This window comes from Lampetra planeri, chromosome 1 (genome assembly GCF_965212315.1).
Source record: "Lampetra planeri chromosome 1, kcLamPlan1.2.h2, whole genome shotgun sequence".
NCBI lineage: Eukaryota > Metazoa > Chordata > Hyperoartia > Petromyzontiformes > Petromyzontidae > Lampetra > Lampetra planeri.
This window is the reverse complement of record NC_136107.1, coordinates 25,207,005-25,221,453: the sequence shown is the minus strand read 5'-3', so window position 1 is coordinate 25,221,453 and position 14,449 is coordinate 25,207,005.

Here is a 14,449-nt window from a genome sequence, read left to right as displayed (position 1 = left end):
GTTCGATAGTGCAGCGTTCACGCAAACACCAGCCGCTCACTCAACAAGAGTTCGGTAGTGCAGCATTCACGCAAACACCAGCCGCTCACTCAACAAGAGTTCGGTAGTGCAGCGTTCACGCAAACACTAGCCGCCCACTCAACAAGAGATCGGTAGTGCAGCATTCACGCAAACACCAGCCTCTCACTCAACAAGAGTTCGGTAGTGCAACATTCACGCAAACACCAGCCGCCCACTCAACAAGAGTTCGGTAGTGCAGCGTTCACGCAAACACCAGCCGCCCACTCAACAAGAGTTTGGTAGTGCAGCGTTCACGCAAACACCAGCCTCCCACTCAACAAGAGTTCGGTAGTGCAGAGTTCACACAAACACCAGCCGCCCACTCGAACAAGAGTTCGGTAGTGCAGCGTTCACACAAACACCAGCCGCTCACTCAACAAGAGTTCGGTAGTGCAGCATTCACGCAAACACCAGCCGCTCACTCAACAAGAGATCGGTAGTGCAGCGTTCACGCAAACACCAGCCGCCCACTCAACAAGAGTTCGGTAGTGCAGCATTCACACAAACACCACCCGCTCACTCAACAAGAGTTCGGTAGTGCAGCATTCACGCAAACACCAGCCGCCCACTCAACAAGAGTTCGGTAGTGCAGCATTCACACAAACACCAGCCGCTCACTCAACAAGAGTTCGGTAGTGCATCATTCACGCAAACACCAGCCGCTTACTCAACAAGAGTTCGTTAGTGCAGCATTCACGCAAACACCAGCCGCCCACTCAACAAGAGTTCGGTAGTGCAGCGTTCACACAAACACCAGCCGCTCACTCAACAAGAGATCGGTAGTGCAGCGTTCACGCAAACACCAGCCGCCCACTCAACAAGAGTTCGGTAGTGCAGCATTCACACAAACACCACCCGCTCACTCAACAAGAGTTCGGTAGTGCAGCATTCACGCAAACACCAGCCGCCCACTCAACAAGAGTTCGGTAGTGCAGCATTCACACAAACACCAGCCGCTCACTCAACAAGAGTTCGGTAGTGCATCATTCACGCAAACACCAGCCGCTTACTCAACAAGAGTTCGTTAGTGCAGCATTCACGCAAACACCAGCCGCCCACTCAACAAGAGTTCGGTAGTGCAGCGTTCACACAAACACCAGCCGCTCACTCAACAAGAGTCCGGTAGTGCAGCATTCACACAAACACCAGCCGCCCACTCAACAAGAGTTCGGTAGTGCAGCGTTCACACAAACACCAGCCACCCACTCAACAAGAGTTCGGTAGTGCAGCATTCACACAAACACCAGCCGCTCACTCAACAAGAGGTCGGTAGTGCAGCATTCATGCAAACACCAGCCGCTTACTCAACAAGAGTTCGGTAGTGCAGCATTCACGCAAACACGAGCCGATCACTCAACAAGAGTTCGATAGTGCAGCGTTCACGCAAACACCAGCCGCTCACTCAACAAGAGTTCGGTAGTGCAGCATTCACGCAAACACCAGCCGCTCACTCAACAAGAGTTCGGTAGTGCAGCGTTCACGCAAACACTAGCCGCCCACTCAACAAGAGATCGGTAGTGCAGCATTCACGCAAACACCAGCCTCTCACTCAACAAGAGTTCGGTAGTGCAACATTCACGCAAACACCAGCCGCCCACTCAACAAGAGTTCGGTAGTGCAGCGTTCACGCAAACACCAGCCGCCCACTCAACAAGAGTTTGGTAGTGCAGCGTTCACGCAAACACCAGCCTCCCACTCAACAAGAGTTCGGTAGTGCAGAGTTCACACAAACACCAGCCGCCCACTCGAACAAGAGTTCGGTAGTGCAGCGTTCACACAAACACCAGCCGCTCACTCAACAAGAGTTCGGTAGTGCAGCATTCACGCAAACACCAGCCGCTCACTCAACAAGAGATCGGTAGTGCAGCGTTCACGCAAACACCAGCCGCCCACTCAACAAGAGTTCGGTAGTGCAGCATTCACACAAACACCACCCGCTCACTCAACAAGAGTTCGGTAGTGCAGCATTCACGCAAACACCAGCCGCCCACTCAACAAGAGTTCGGTAGTGCAGCATTCACACAAACACCAGCCGCTCACTCAACAAGAGTTCGGTAGTGCATCATTCACGCAAACACCAGCCGCTTACTCAACAAGAGTTCGTTAGTGCAGCATTCACGCAAACACCAGCCGCTCACTCAACAAGAGTTCGGTACTGCAGCGTTCACACAAACACCAGCCGCCCACTCAACAAGAGTTCGGTAGTGCAGCGTTCACGCAAACACCAGCCGCCCACTCAACAAGAGTTCGGTAGCGCAGCGTTCACAACCACCAGCCGCTCACTCAACAAGAGTTCGATAGTGCAGCGTTCACGCAACACCAGCCGCTCACTCAACAAGAGTTCGGTAGTGCAACATTCACGCAAACACCAGCCGCTCACTCAACAAGAGTTCGGTAGTGCAGCGTTCACGCAAACACCAGCCGCCCACTCAACAAGAGTTCGGTAGTGCAGCATTCACGCAAACACCAGCCGCTCACTCAACAAGAGTTCGGTAGTGCAGCGTTCACGCAAACACCAGCCGCCCACTCAACAAGAGTTCCGTAGTGCAGCGTTCACGCAAACACCAGCCGCCCACTCAACAAGAGTTCGGTAGTGCAGCGTTCACACAAACACCAGCCGCCCACTCAACAAGAGTTCGGTAGTGCAGCGTTCACACAAACACCAGCCGCTCACTCAACAAGAGTTCGGTACTGCAGCGTTCACACAAACACCAGCCACCCACTCAACAAGAGTTCGGTAGTGCAGCGTTCACGCAAACACCAGCCACTCACTCAACAAGAGTTCGGTAGTGCAGCATTCACGCAAACACCAGCCGCTCACTCAACAAGAGATCGGTAGTGCAGCGTTCACGCAAACACCAGCCGCCCACTCAACAAGAGTTAGGTAGTGCAGCATTCACACAAACACCAGCCGCTCACTCAACAAGAGTTCGGTAGTGCAGCATTCACACAAACACCAGCCGCTCACTCAACAAGAGTTCGGTAGTGCATCATTCACGCAAACACCAGCCGCTTACTCAACAAGAGTTCGGTAGTGCAGCATTCACGCAAACACCAGCCGCTCACTCAACAAGAGTTCGGTACTGCAGCGTTCACACAAACACCAGCCGCCCACTCAACAAGAGTTCGGTAGTGCAGCGTTCACGCAAACACCAGCCGCCCACTCAACAAGAGTTCGGTAGTGCAGCGTTCACAACCACCAGCCGCTCACTCAACAAGAGTTCGATAGTGCAGCGTTCACGCAACACCAGCCGCTCACTCAACAAGAGATCGGTAGTGCAGCGTTCACGCAAACACCAGCCGCTTACTCAACAAGAGTTCGGTACTGCAGCGTTCACACAAACACCAGCTGCTCACTCAACAAGAGTTCGGTACTGCAGCGTTCACGCAAACACCAGCCGCCCACTCAACAAGAGTTCGGTAGTGCAGCGTTCACGCAAACACCAGCCGCCCACTCAACAAGAGTTCGGTAGTGCAGCGTTCACAACCACCAGCCGCTCACTCAACAAGAGTTCGATAGTGCAGCGTTTACGCAAACACCAGCCGCTCACTCAACAAGAGTTCTGTAGTGCAGCATTCACGCAAACACCAGCCGCTCACTCAACAAGAGTTCGGTAGTGCAGCGTTCACACAAACACCAGCCGCCCACTCAACAAGAGATCGGTAGTGCAGCATTCACGCAAACACCAGCCGCTCACTCAACAAGAGTTCGGTAGTGCAACATTCACGCAAACACCAGCCGCCCACTCAACAAGAGTTCGGTAGTGCAGCGTTCACACAAACACCAGCCGCCCACTCAACAAGAGTTCGGTAGTGCAGCGTTCACGCAAACACCAGCCGCTCACTCAACAAGAGTTCGTTAGTGCAGGGTTCACACAAACACCAGCCGCCCACTCAACAAGAGTTTGGTAGTGCAGTGTTCACGCAAACACCAGCCGCCCACTCAACAAGAGTTCGGTAGTGCAGCATTCACACAAACACCAGCCGCCCACTCAACACGAGTTCGGTAGTGCAGCGGTCACACAAACACCAGCCGCCCACTCAACAAGAGTTCGGGAGTGCAGGGATCAAACAAACACCAACCGCCCACTCAAGAAGAGTTCGGTAGTGCAGCATTCACACAAACACCAGCCGCTCACTCAACAAGAGTTCGGTAGTGCAGCATTCAGGCAAACACCAGCCGCTCACTCAACAAGAGTTCGGTAGTGCAGCATTCACACAAACACCAGCCACTCACTCAACAAGAGTTCGGTAGTGCAGCATTCACGCAAACACCAGCCGCTCACTCAACTAGAGTTCGGTAGTGCAGCATTCACGCAAACACCAGCCGCTCACTCAACAAGAGTTCGGTAGTGCAGCATTCACAGAAACACCAGCCGCCCCACTCAACAAGAGTTTGGTAGTGCAGCGGTCACACAAACACCAGCCGCCCACTCAACAAGATTTCGGTAGTGCAGCGGTCACACAAACACCAGCCGCCCACTCAACAAGAGTTCGGTAGTGCAGCGGTCACACAAACACCAGCCGCCCACTCAAGAGTTCGGTAGTGCAGCGTTCACAAACACCAGCCGCCCACTCAACAGAGTTCGGTAGTGCAGCATTCACACAAACATCAGCCGCTCACTCAACAAGAGTTCAGTACTGCAGCGTTCACACAAACACCAGCCGCCCACTCAACAAGAGTTCGGTAGTGCAGCGTTCACGCAAACACCAGCCGCTCACTCAACAAGAGTTCGGTAGTGCAGCATTCACGCAAACACCAGCCGCTCACTCAACAAGAGTTCGGTAGTGCAGCGTTCACGCAAACACCAGCCCCCCACTCAACAAGAGTTCGGTAGTGCAGCATTCACACAAACACCAGCCGCTCACTCAACAAGAGTTCGGTAGTGCAGCATTCACGCAAACACCAGCCGCCCACTCAACAAGAGTTCGGTAGTGCAGGGTTCACACAAACACCAGCCGCCCACTCAACAAGAGTTCGGTAGTGCAGCGTTCACGCAAACACCAGCCGCCCACTCAACTAGAGTTCGGTAGTGCAGCATTCACACAAACACCAGCCACTCACTCAACAAGAGTTCGGTAGTGCAGCATTCACGCAAACACCAGCCGCTCACTCAACAAGAGTTCGGTAGTGCAGCGTTCACGCAAACACCAGCCGCTCACTCAACAAGAGTTCGGTAGTGCAGCATTCACATAAACACCAGCCGCTCACTCAACTAGAGTTCGGTAAAGCAACATTCATGCAAACACCAGCCGCTCACTCAACAAGAGTTCGGTAGTGCAGCGGTCACACAAACACCAGCCGCCCACTCAAGAGTTCGGTAGTGCAGCATTCACGCAAACACCAGCCGCTCACTCAACAAGAGTTCGGTAGTGCAGCGTTCACGCAAACACCAGCCGCTCACTCAACAAGAGTTCGGTAGTGCAGCGTTCACACAAACACCAGCCGCTCACTCAACTAGAGTTCGGTAAAGCAACATTCATGCAAACACCAGCCGCTCACTCAACAAGATTTCGGTAGTGCAGCGGTCACACAAACACCAGCCGCCCACTCAACAAGAGTTCGGTAGTGCAGCGGTCACACAAACACCAGCCGCCCACTCAAGAGTTCGGTAGTGCAGCATTCACGCAAACACCAGCCGCTCACTCAACAAGAGTTCGGTACTGCAGCGTTCACGCAAACACCAGCCGCTCACTCAACAAGAGTTCGGTAGTGCAGCGTTCACAACCACCAGCCGCTCACTCAACAAGAGTTCGGTAGTGCAGCATTCACGCAAACACCAGCCGCTCACTCAACAAGAGTTCGGTAGTGCAGCGTTCACAACCACCAGCCGCTCACTCAACAAGAGTTCGATAGTGCAGCGTTCACGCAAACACCTGCCGCTCACTCAACAAGAGTTCGGTAGTGCAGCGTTCACGCAAACACCAGCCGCCCACTCAACAAGAGATCGGTAGTGCAGCATTCACGCAAACACCAGCCTCTCACTCAACAAGAGTTCGGTAGTGCAACATTCACGCAAACACCAGCCGCCCACTCAACAAGAGTTCGGTAGTGCAGCGTTCACGCAAACACCAGCCGCCCACTCAACAAGATTTCGGTAGTGCAGCGTTCACGCAAACACCAGCCGCCCACTCAACAAGAGTTCGGTAGTGCAGCGTTCACACAAACACCAGCCGCCCACTCGAACAAGAGTTCGGTAGTGCAGCGTTCACACAAACACCAGCCGCTCACTCAACAAGAGTTCGGTAGTGCAGCGTTCACGCAAACACCAGCCGCCCACTCAACAAGAGTTCGGTAGTGCAGCGTTCACAACCACCAGCCGCTCACTAAACAAGAGTTCGATAGTGCAGCGTTCACGCAAACACCAGCCGCTCACTCAACAAGAGTTCGGTAGTGCAGCATTCACGCAAACACCAGCCGCTCACTCAACAAGAGTTCGGAAGTGCAGCGTTCACGCAAACACCAGCCGCCCACTCAACAAGAGATCGGTAGTGCAGCATTCACGCAAACACCAGCCGCTCACTCAACAAGAGTTCGGTAGAGCAACATTCACGCAAACACCAGCCGCCCACTCAACAAGAGTTCGGTAGTGCAGCGTTCACGCAAACACCAGCCGCCCACTCAACAAGAGTTCGGTAGTGCAGCGTTCACGCAAACACCAGCCGCCCACTCAACAAGAGTTCGGTAGTGCAGCGTTCACACAAACACCAGCCGCCCACTCGAACAAGAGTTCGGTAGTGCAGCATTCACACAAATACCAGCCGCTCACTCAACAAGAGTTCGGTACTGCAGCGTTCACACAAACACCAGCCGCCCACTCAACAAGAGTTCGGTAGTGCAGCATTCACGCAAACACCAGCCGCCCACTCAACAAGAGTTCGGTAGTGCAGCATTCACACAAACACCAGCCGCTCACTCAACAAGAGTTCGGTACTGCAGCGTTCACACAAACACCAGCCGCCCACTCAACAAGAGTTCGGTAGTGCAGCATTCACGCAAACACCAGCCGCCCACTCAACAAGAGTTCGGTAGTGCAGAATTCACACAAACACCAGCCGCTCACTCAACAAGAGTTCGGTAGTGCAGCATTCACGCAAACACCAGCCGCGCACTCAACAAGAGTTCGGTAGTGCAGCATTCACACAAACACCAGCCGCTCACTCAACAAGAGTTTGGTAGTGCATCATTCACGCAAACACCAGCCGCTCACTCAACAAGAGTTCGGTAGTGCAGCATTCACGCAAACACCAGCCGCTCACTCAACAAGAGTTCGGTACTGCAGCGTTCACGCAAACACCTGCCGCCCACTCAACAAGAGTTCGGTAGTGCAGCGTTCACGCAAACACCAGCCGCCCACTCAACAAGAGTTCGGTAGTGCAGCGTTCACAACCACCAGCCGCACACTCAACAAGAGTTCGATAGTGCAGCGTTCACGCAACACCAGCCGCTCACTCAACAAGAGTTCGGTAGTGCAACATTCACGCAAACACCAGCCGCTCACTCAACAAGAGTTCGGTAGTGCAGCATTCACGCAAACACCAGCCGCTCACTCAACAAGAGTTTGGTAGTGCAGCGTTCACGCAACACCAGCCGCTCACTCAACAAGAGTTCGGTAGTGCAACATTCACGCAAACACCAGCCGCTCACTCAACAAGAGTTCGGTAGTGCAGCATTCACGCAAACACCAGCCGCCCACTCAACAAGAGTTCGGTAGTGCAGCATTCACGCAAACACCAGCCGCCCACTCAACAAGAGTTCGGTAGTTCAGCGTTCACGCAAACACCAGCCGCCCACTCAACAAGAGTTCGGTAGTGCAGCGTTCACGCAAACACCAGCCGCCCACTCAACAAGAGTTCGGTAGTGCAGCGTTCACACAAACACCAGCCGCTCACTCAACAAGAGTTCGGTAGTGCATCATTCACGCAAACACCAGCCGCTCACTCAACAAGAGTTCGGTAGTGCAGCATTCACGCAAACACCAGCCGCTCACTCAACAAGAGTTCGGTACTGCAGCGTTCACGCAAACACCAGCCGCCCACTCAACAAGAGTTCGGTAGTGCAGCGTTCACGCAAACACCAGCCGCCCACTCAACAAGAGTTCGGTAGTGCAGCGTTCACAACCACCAGCCGCTCACTCAACAAGAGTTCGGTACTGCAGCGTTCACGCAAACACCAGCCGCCCACTCAACAAGAGTTCGGTAGTGCAGCATTCACACAAACACCAGCCGCTCACTCAACAAGAGTTCGGTAGTGCAGCATTCACGCAAACACCAGCCGCCCATTCAACAAGAGTTCGGTAGTGCAGGGTTCACACAAACACCAGCCGCCCACTCAACAAGAGTTCGGTAGTGCAGCGTTCACGCAAACACGAGCCGCCCACTCAACAAGAGTTCGGTAGTGCAGCATTAACACAAACACCAGCCACTCACTCAACAAGAGTTCCGTAGTGCAGCATTCACGCAAACACCAGCCGCTAACTCAACAAGAGTTTGGTAGTGCAGCGTTCACACAAACACCAGCCGCTCACTCAACAAGAGTTCGGTAGTGCAGCATTCACACAAACACCAGCCGCTCACTCAACAAGAGTTCGGTAGTTCAACATTCACACAAACACCAGCCGCTCACTCAACAAGAGTTCGGTAGTGCAGCGGTCACACAAACACCAGCCACCCCACTCAACAAGAGTTCGGTATGCAGCATTCACGCAAACACCAGCCGCTCACTCAACAAGAGTTCGGTAGTGCAGCGTTCACGCAAACACCAGCCGCCCACTCAACAAGAGTTCGGTAGTGCAGCATTCACACAAACACCAGCCGCTCACTCAACAATAGTTCGGTAGTGCAGCATTCACGCAAACACCAGCCGCCCATTCAACAAGAGTTCGGTAGTGCAGGGTTCACACAAACACCAGCCGCCCACTCAACAAGAGTTCGGTAGTGCAGCGTTCACGCAAACACCAGCCGCCCACTCAACAAGAGTTCGGTAGTGCAGCGTTCACGCAAACACCAGCCGCTCACTCAACAAGAGTTCGGTAGTGCAGCATTCACGCAAACACCAGCCGCTTACTCAACAAGAGTTTGATAGTGCAGCGTTCACGCAAACACCAGCCGCCCACTCAACAAGAGTTCGGTAGTGCAGCATTCACACAAACACCAGCCACTCACTCAACAAGAGTTCGGTAGTGCAGCATTCACGCAAACACCAGCCGCTAACTCAACAAGAGTTCGGTAGTGCAGCGTTCACGCAAACACCAGCCGCTCACTCAACAAGAGTTCGGTAGTGCAGCATTCACACAAACACCAGCCGCTCACTCAACAAGAGTTCGGTAGTTCAACATTCACACAAACATCAGCCGCTCACTCAACAAGAGTTCGGTAGTGCAGCGGTCACACAAACACCAGCCACCCCACTCAACAAGAGTTCGGTAGTGCAGCATTCACGCAAACACCAGCCGCTCACTCAACAAGAGTTCGGTAGTGCAGCATTCACGCAAACACCAGCCGCCCACTCAACAAGAGTTCGGTAGTGCAGCATTCACACAAACACCAGCCGCTCACTCAACAATAGTTCGGTAGTGCAGCATTCACGCAAACACCAGCCGCCCACTCAACAAGAGTTCGGTAGTGCAGGGTTCACACAAACACCAGCCGCCCACTCAACAAGAGTTCGGTAGTGCAGCGTTCACGCAAACACCAGCCGCCCACTCAACAAGAGTTCGGTAGTGCAGCGTTCACAACCACCAGCCGCTCACTCAACAAGAGTTCGATAGTGCAGCGTTCACGCAATCACCAGCCGCTCACTCAACAAGAGTTCGGTAGTGCAGCATTCACGCAAACACCAGCCGCTCACTCAACAAGAGTTCGGTAGTGCAGCATTCACGCAAACACCAGCCGCTCACTCAACAAGAGTTCGGTAGTGCAGCGTTCACGCAAACACCAGCCGCCCACTCAACAAGAGATCAGTAGTGCAGCATTCACGCAAACACCAGCCGCTCACTCAACAAGAGTTCGGTAGAGCAACATTCACGCAAACACCAGCCGCTCACTCAACAAGAGTTCGGTAGTGCAGCGTTCACGCAAACACCAGCCGCCCACTCAACAAGAGATCGGTAGTGCAGCATTCACGCAAACAACAGCCTCTCACTCAACAAGAGTTCGGTAGTGCAACATTCACGCAAACACCAGCCGCCCACTCAACAAGAGTTCGGTAGTGCAGCGTTCACGCAAATACCAGCCGCCCACTCAACAAGAGTTTGGTAGTGCAGCGTTCACGCAAACACCAGCCGCCCACTCAACAAGAGTTCGGTAGTGCAGCGTTCACACAAACACCAGCCGCCCACTCGAACAAGAGTTCGGTAGTGCAGCGTTCACACAAACACCAGCCGCTCACTCAACAAGAGTTCGGTATTGCAGCGTTCACACAAACACCAGCCGCCCACTCAACAAGAGTTCGGTAGTGCAGCGTTCACGCAAACACCAGCCGCTCACTCAACAAGAGTTCGGTAGTGCAGCATTCACGCAAACACCAGCTGCTCACTCAACAAGAGATCGGTAGTGCAGTGTTCACGCAAACACCAGCCGCCCACTCAACAAGAGTTCCTTAGTGCAGCATTCACACAAACACCAGCCGCTCACTCAACAAGAGTTCGGTAGTGCAGCATTCACGCAAACACCAGCCACCCATTCAACAAGAGTTCGGTAGTGCAGGGTTCACACAAACACCAGCCGCCCACTCAACAAGAGTTCGGTAGTGCAGCGTTCACGCAAACACCAGCCGCCCACTCAACAAGAGTTCTGTCGTGCAGCATTCACACAAACACCAGCCACTCACTCAACAAGAGTTCGGTAGTGCAGCATTCACGCAAACACCAGCCGCTCACTCAACAAGAGTTCGGTAGTGCAGCGTTCACGCAAACACCAGCCGCTCACTCAACAAGAGTTCGGTAGTGCAGCATTCACACAAACACCAGCCGCTCACTCAACAAGAGTTCGGTAGTGCAGTGTTCACGCAAACACCAGCCGCCCACTCAACAAGAGTTCCGTAGTGCAGCGTTCACGCAAACACCAGCCGCCCACTCAACAAGAGTTCGGTAGTGCAGCGTTCACACAAACACCAGCCGCCCACTCAACAAGAGTTCGGTAGTGCAGCGTTCACACAAACACCAGCCGCTCACTCAACAAGAGTTCGGTACTGCAGCGTTCACGCAAACACCAGCCGCCCACTCAACAAGAGTTCGGTAGTGCAGCGTTCACACAAACACCAGCCGCCCACTCAACAAGAGTTCGGTAGTGCAGCGTTCACACAAACACCAGCCGCTCACTCAACAAGAGTCCGGTAGTGCAGCATTCACACAAACACCAGCCGCCCACTCAACAAGAGTTCGGTAGTGCAGCGTTCACACAAACACCAGCCACCCACTCAACAAGAGTTCGGTAGTGCAGCATTCACACAAACACCAGCCGCTCACTCAACAAGAGGTCGGTAGTGCAGCATTCACGCAAACACCAGCCGCTTACTCAACAAGAGTTCGGTAGTGCAGCATTCACACAAACACCAGCCGCCCACTCAACAAGAGTTCGGTAGTGCAGCGTTCACACAAACACCAGCCGCCCACTCAACAAGAGTCCGGTAGTGCAGCATTCACACAAACACCAGCCGCTCACTCAACAAGAGTCTGGTAGTGCAGCATTCACACAAACACCAGCCGCCCACTCAACAAGAGTTCGGTAGTGCAGCGTTCACACAAACACCAGCCACCCACTCAACAAGAGTTCGGTAGTGCAGCATTCACACAAACACCAGCCGCTCACTCAACAAGAGGTCGGTAGTGCAGCATTCACGCAAACACCAGCCGCTTACTCAACAAGAGTTCGGTAGTGCAGCATTCACGCAAACACGAGCCGATCACTCAACAAGAGTTCGGTACTGCAGCGTTCACGCAAACACCAGCCGCTCACTCAACAAGAGTTCGGTAGTGCAGCATTCACGCAAACACCAGCCGCTCACTCAACAAGAGTTCGGTAGTGCAGCGTTCACGCAAACACCAGCCACCCACTCAACAAGAGATCGGTAGTGCAGCATTCATGCAAACACCAGCCTCTCACTCAACAAGAGTTCGGTAGTGCAACATTCACGCAAACACCAGCCGCCCACTCAACAAGAGTTCGGTAGTGCAGCGTTCACGCAAACACCAGCCGCCCACTCAACAAGAGTTTGGTAGTGCAGCGTTCACGCAAACACCAGCCTCCCACTCAACAAGAGTTCGGTAGTGCAGAGTTCACACAAACACCAGCCGCCCACTCGAACAAGAGTTCGGTAGTGCAGCGTTCACACAAACACCAGCCGCTCACTCAACAAGAGTTCGGTACTGCAGCATTCACACAAACACCAGCCACCCACTCAACAAGAGTTCGGTAGTGCAGCGTTCACACAAACACCAGCCGCTCACTCAACAAGAGTTCGGTAGTGCAGCATTCATGCAAACACCAGCCGCTCACTCAACAAGAGATCGGTAGTGCAGCGTTCACGCAAACACCAGCCGCCCACTCAACAAGAGTTCGGTAGTGCAGCATTCACACAAACACCAGCCGCTCACTCAACAAGAGTTCGGTAGTGCAGCATTCACGCAAACACCAGCCGCCCACTCAACAAGAGTTCGGTAGTGCAGCATTCACACAAACACCAGCCGCTCACTCAACAAGAGTTCGGTAGTGCATCATTCACGCAAACACCAGCCGCTTACTCAACAAGAGTTCGATAGTGCAGCGTTCACGCAACACCAGCCGCTCACTCAACAAGAGTTCGGTAGTGCAACATTCACGCAAACACCAGCCGCTCACTCAACAAGAGTTCTGTAGTGCAGCGTTCACGCAAACACCAGCCGCCCACTCAACAAGAGTTCGGTAGTGCAGCATTCACGCAAACACCAGCCGCCCACTCAACAAGAGTTCGGTAGTGCAGCGTTCACGCAAACACCAGCCGCCCACTCAACAAGAGTTCCGTAGTGCAGCGTTCACGCAAACACCAGCCGCCCACTCAACAAGAGTTCGGTAGTGCAGCGTTTACACAAACACCAGCCGCCCACTCAACAAGAGTTCGGTAGTGCAGCGTTCACACAAACACCAGCCGCTCACTCAACAAGAGTTCGGTACTGCAGCGTTCACGCAAACACCAGCCGCCCACTCAACAAGAGTTCGGTAGTGCAGCGTTCACACAAACACCAGCCGCCCACTCAACAAGAGTTCGGTAGTGCAGCGTTCACACAAACACCAGCCGCTCACTCAACAAGAGTCCGGTAGTGCAGCATTCACACAAACACCAGCGGCCCACTCAACAAGAGTTCGGTAGTGCAGCGTTCACACAAACACCAGCCACCCACTCAACAAGAGTTCGGTAGTGCAGCATTCACACAAACACCAGCCGCTCACTCAACAAGAGGTCGGTAGTGCAGCATTCACGCAAACACCAGCCGCTTACTCAACAAGAGTTCGGTAGTGCAGCATTCACGCAAACACCAGCCGCCCACTCAACAAGAGTTCGGTAGTGCAGCGTTCACACAAACACCAGCCGCCCACTCAACAAGAGTTCGGTAGTGCAGCGTTCACACAAACACCAGCCGCTCACTCAACAAGAGTCCGGTAGTGCAGCATTCACACAAACACCAGCCGCCCACTCAACAAGAGTTCGGTAGTGCAGCGTTCACACAAACACCAGCCACCCACTCAACAAGAGTTCGGTAGTGCAGCATTCACACAAACACCAGCCGCTCACTCAACAAGAGGTCGGTAGTGCAGCATTCATGCAAACACCAGCCGCTTACTCAACAAGAGTTCGGTAGTGCAGCATTCACGCAAACACGAGCCGATCACTCAACAAGAGTTCGATAGTGCAGCGTTCACGCAAACACCAGCCGCTCACTCAACAAGAGTTCGGTAGTGCAGCATTCACGCAAACACCAGCCGCTCACTCAACAAGAGTTCGGTAGTGCAGCGTTCACGCAAACACTAGCCGCCCACTCAACAAGAGATCGGTAGTGCAGCATTCACGCAAACACCAGCCTCTCACTCAACAAGAGTTCGGTAGTGCAACATTCACGCAAACACCAGCCGCCCACTCAACAAGAGTTCGGTAGTGCAGCTTTCAGCAAACACCAGCCGCCCACTCAACAAGAGTTTGGTAGTGCAGCGTTCACGCAAACACCAGCCTCCCACTCAACAAGAGTTCGGTAGTGCAACATTCACGCAAACACCAGCCGCCCACTCAACAAGAGTTCGGTAGTGCAGCGTTCACGCAAACACCAGCCGCCCACTCGAACAAGAGTTCGGTAGTGCAGCGTTCACACAAACACCAGCCGCTCACTCAACAAGAGTTCGGTACTGCAGCATTCAC